The sequence below is a fragment of the Pteropus alecto genome, unplaced genomic scaffold, assembly GCF_000325575.1.
Source record: "Pteropus alecto unplaced genomic scaffold, ASM32557v1 scaffold38, whole genome shotgun sequence".
NCBI classification, from domain to species: Eukaryota; Metazoa; Chordata; class Mammalia; order Chiroptera; family Pteropodidae; genus Pteropus; species Pteropus alecto.
The window spans coordinates 6,166,956-6,172,141 of record NW_006442512.1 but is presented as its reverse complement, the minus strand read 5'-3'; the positions used below and the strand labels follow the sequence as shown (position 1 = coordinate 6,172,141).

General features: G+C 34.3%; 1 protein-coding gene across 1 annotated transcript in view; it reads left to right on the top strand.

The window, feature by feature from the left end:
* KLHDC1 (kelch domain containing 1) overlaps positions 1 to 5,186 on the top strand; it is a 57,123-nt gene that overhangs the window by 1,782 nt on the left and 50,155 nt on the right. The gene's annotated exons all lie outside the window — the stretch shown is intronic.

The window sequence follows — 5,186 nt, the reverse complement described above, 5'->3', positions numbered from 1 at the left end:
AAGGGCTTGACGCCACCCCGCGGTTGCTCCCATTATGAAAGCCTTCCAACGCTGTGCGGGGTCTCTTCTCTCCAGTCTCCCCCACCCCCGCAGCTGTTCAGTAACCCTAGCTTGCCCAACACTAAGTCAGTTACTGCGCGATTATCATCTTTAAATGCTTGCGGAGACCTAAAAGTACACCGAGGGCGTCGTGCTGTATTGTGTAAATATTTCCATATCGCCACGACGCGATTGGAAATGAAATATCAAAATCACATTTAGAAACATTTAAATATTTCTAAATAAGTTTTAGTTTCATTCCATTACCAAGGACATGTATACTCTCTAGGGCATATATCAAGCGGTGAAGTTCTGGCTTACTTGGGACACACATATCTAAATTTACTTGGAAATGTCACCTTTGCCAAATGGGTAATTATGAATTTTTTTTTCAAGTCTCAAAATAGACTCATTAACAGCAATATACTAGAGTATTATGCCTAAAATTTCTTTTTACCATGGAAGTTTGAATGTGTGTATTTTATTTCTATAATCATAGGATTATAGAATCAAGTATTCTAAAGCTGGAAAACAGTTCAGGGATATATATGTCAACCACTTTATTTCACAGATTAAAAAAGAACATGAACCATTTGGAAGTTCTACTGGAAGTAGAACCTGCATTTTCTGACTGACGATACTATTATGTGACAGATGTAACATGACTGAATCATTCACTGAAATAAAGTACATACTATCTATGTTAAATGATTCTCAGATCCAAGTTGATCTTGTTTGTGTGTTTAATTTGGTGCAGTATCAGGATGGGAAAATTAGAACTAACTTTTGAGTGCCTACTATACCTGGCATGTGTTAGGAACTCTCATATTCCTTATATAATCCTTACCACACCTTGAAAGGTAAGTAATACTCCATTTTAAAAATAAAGACGATGAGTCAGTGAGAGTGAATGACTTGAATGGTCATTTGACCTCAAGGGCATCAGATTGGCTTTCCAAAGGTTTTTTCTATAAGTGAACAAATGAGGTGACTATGTTTTCTTAATGTCTAATATTTTCACCATTTGATGAAAAAGTAGTCTAGATATAATGATGGTTTTATGCAGAAGAAATATTTTGATTGTTTTTGAGTTCTGCCACTTGGAGATGTAGAGATCTCACTTTATTTGCTGTTTTGTTTCTTAATATTGTGAAAGTTAAGCAAAAAAAAGATTTCACTTAAAATAGTAATATATCTGGTGCAGCATAGATTTCTTTTGGGCCCATAAATGAAATGTCTGAATTTTTTTATATCATTTTAATCTTGAAAATTGTGTAATTGATAAGATTCCAGGTCTTCTGTGGCAGTCAGTGAATAAAAATACTTTTTTTCCTACTACTTACTGATCCAATGAGTAGTGTGTTGTAAGAACCACCATGGAAAGTACCACACAGATTTAGATCTCGTATGCTATTTTTTAAATTCTAGAAATTATCAGCAGTTAGAAATATGTCTAGGGCATAAATAGAAGGAAAGAGAGAGTAGGAGGCATAAAAGACCTGACATGAGAAAAAGTAGAATTCTTCCAACAATCGTTTTATTCAGATCCTTCTAAATAGAAGATAGCTAAAAGGCCCTGTGGAATCTGGAAGTCATCCAGTAGCCAGTAGTTAATAATGAGATGATTCCAGATTTTATGCTCCAATCACAATTTTCCATGTTTGTTAAAATTGGCAAACATTTATACATAAACTTTTGAATGGCTCACAGATACCTGTCTAAATTACTTATTACCCTATTGTCAGACATTCTGAAGGATACTGTATTTGAAAACAGCCTTACCGTTAGAGGTGAGGATGGCAATGCCGAAAAAAGTGAATTTCAATTAGTCTTTTCAACTATTTCTTCCATATCCTTCCCACATTACTGAAATTCATACAAACTTTAGTGTTGCTACTAGGAACATTTAAAAATTGTCTCATTTTCCCCAAATTTTGGAGGAAAAGCATAGTGTTTCGGCATGTTTGCAGGTGATATGCTTTCCTCTTAGGGCTTAACCATTTGAACAATTTTCCATATTACAATTAATGTTAATATATTTTGCCTTAAACTTTACAGAAAATACCTGCATAAATATGCTGAACTACATATTTCTGTAGGTATTTTTGGATACGACTTGGAGGAAAGGATCAATTTAGAAAATGTTTGAAAAGAATGAAAATGGGAGGCTTACAATGTCAGATACTAAAACAACACAATACTATAATGATTACATTAGTGTTCCTGGTGCAAGTTGAGATAGCATGATGAAATGGGAAATAAATTTACTTAAGCAACCAAGCATACAGACTATTTTGTATTTAAAAGGTAGCATTCCAATTCTGGAAAAACACTTATTAAATAAATGGTCCAGGAACAGTTGGAGGGAAATGACAGTGGAGCCTTAGGATTGAAGAGTTAAATGTAGAAAAATTAAGCTATACCAAACCAGAAGAAAATATGTGACTCCTATAAAAACCTTGAGCTGGGAAAAGAAAAACAATCGGGAAAAACCAAAAAGGAAAAAGGTTGATCACCTAAAAAGAATTTACTGTGCTTTTAAACAATAACTTTTTAATGCAGTAACTCTCACTATAAAGTGAAAAAGCAAATGACAAACTGGGGAAAGTATTTGCAACATACATGGTAAGCAAAGTTCCTATAAAAATAAAGATTAATATCCATTGAAAAATGAGAAATGGATATCCACAAGCAACTTACAAAAGAAGAAATACAAATGTAATGTGAATCAAAGAAATTCAGCTGAAAATAATGAGATTTTGAGAACAGCATAAGGAAACGAATTATATACTGGTAAAGGAGTAGAAATTTAGGTATTTTTTTAATTGCTTTATTTATTGTTTTGACATTCATTTTTTCCCCTCCCCCTTCCCCCCCTCTGGCAACCATTAGTCCGTTGTCCCTGTCCATGAGTCTCTGGTTCATTTATTGCTTCTAGGTTTATATCCCACATATAAGTGATACCATGTGATTTTCAACTTTTCCTGTCTGGCTTATTTTGCTTAGCATGATTATGTTAAGGTCCATCCATGTTGTTGCAAATGGCAGTATTTCATCTCTTCTTATGGCTGAGTAATATTCCATTGTATATATGTACCACAGCTTCTTTATCCAATCATCTATCGTAGGACACCTGGCCACTGTGAATAATGCTGCAATGAACATCAGTGTGCAAATATCTTTTCGGATATGAGTTTTCAAGTCTTAGGGGTAAATATCCAGTAGAGGGATTACTAGATCATATCATAGATCAATTCTTAGTTTTTTGAGGCATCTCCATACTATTTTCCATAATGGCTGTACCAATTTGCAGTCCCACCAGCAGTGTATGAGGGTTCCTATTCTTTCACGTCCTCTCCAACATTTGTAATTACTTGTCCTGTTGATTATAGCTATTCTAACGGGTGTGAGATGTTATCTCATTGAAGTTTTGATTTTCATTTTCCTATAGCTAGAGAGGTTGAGGATTTTTTCATATATTTGTTGGTCATTTGTATATCCTATAGGGAGAGTGTTCAGGTCCTCTGCCCATTTTTTGATTGGATCGTTTGTTTTTTGTTACTGAGTCGTATGAGTTCTTTTAATGTTTTGGATATTAGGCCCTTATCGGAGGTGTTGCTTGCAAATATATTTTCCCATTTGTATGGTTGTAGCTTTACCTTGTTGACAACTTTTGCTGAGCAGAAGCTTTTTAGTTTGATGTAGTCCCATTCATTTATTTTTGCTCTTACTTCCCTTGCCTTTGCGGTCAAATTCATAAAATCTTTAAGTCCAAGGTCTTTGAGTTTAGTTCCTATGTTTGTTTGTTTGTTTTAGGCGAGGCAACCCTTGGTTGACCTCACAGATTGTAGGACCTTGTCAGTTTACAATCTTACCTCCCTTGAACAGAGGTCAAATTCATAAAATCTTCTTTAAGTCCAAGGTCCATGAGTTTAGTTCCTATATTTTTTTCTATACCATTTATTGTTTCAGGTCTTATATTCAGATCCTTAATTAATTTTTGAGTTAGTTTTGGTGTGTGGTGGTAGACAACAGTCAAGTTTCATCCTTTTGTGAGTGGCTTTGCAGTTGTCCCAGCACCATTTATTGAAGAGGCTTTCCTTTCTCCACTGTATGTTTTTGACTTTTTCATCGAAAATTATTTGCCCTTATAAATATGGGTTTACTTCTGGATTCTTGATTCCGTTCCACTTGTTCATGTGTCTGTTTTCCTACCAAAACCATGCTGTTTTGATTATTGTCGCCTTGTAGTATAATTTGAAGTTGGGCAGAGTGATGCCTCCAGTCTCATTCTTTTTTCTCAGGATGGCTTTGGCAATTCAGAGTCTTTTGTGCTTACATACAAATCTGATGATTTTTTTGTTCCATTTCTCTAAAAAATGCCGATGGAATTCTGATAGGGACTGCGTTAAATCTGTATAATGCTTTAGGTAATAAGGTCATTTTAACTATGTTGATTCTTCCAATCCAGGAACACGGAATATCTTTCCATTTCTTTGTATCTTCTTCGATTTCTTTTAATAAGGTCTTGTAGTTTTCATTATACATGTCCTTCACATGTTTCCTAAATTTATTCCTAGGTATTCTTTTTGTTGCAATTGCAAAAGGAATTATTTTTTCCACCTCTTTTTCTGACACTTCATTATTAGAGTACAGTAATGCTATGGATTTTTGAACGTTGATTTTATATCCAATAATACAGTCAATACAGTATTTGCTTATTGTTTCTAGTAGTGCTCTTGTGCAGTCTTTAGGGTTTTCTATATAGAGAATCATGTCATCTGCAAATAGTGACAGTTTGACTTCTTCATTTCCTATTTAGATGCCTTTTATATCTTTCTCTTGCCTGATTGCACTCACTAGGACCTCCAATGTTATATTGAATAACAGTGGTGCTAGTAGACAGCCTTGCCTTGTTACTGATCTTAGAAGGAAGGTTTTTAGTTTTTCACCATGAAGTATAATGTTGGCTGAGAGTTTGTCATAGATGACCTTTATTATGTTAAGGTACTTTCCTTCTATACCGATTTTGTTAAGTGTTTTGATCATAAATGGATGCTGTATCTTGTCGAAGGCTTTTCTGTATCTATTGATATGATCATATGATTCTTATTTTTTAATTTGTTTATGTGGTGTATCACATTAAT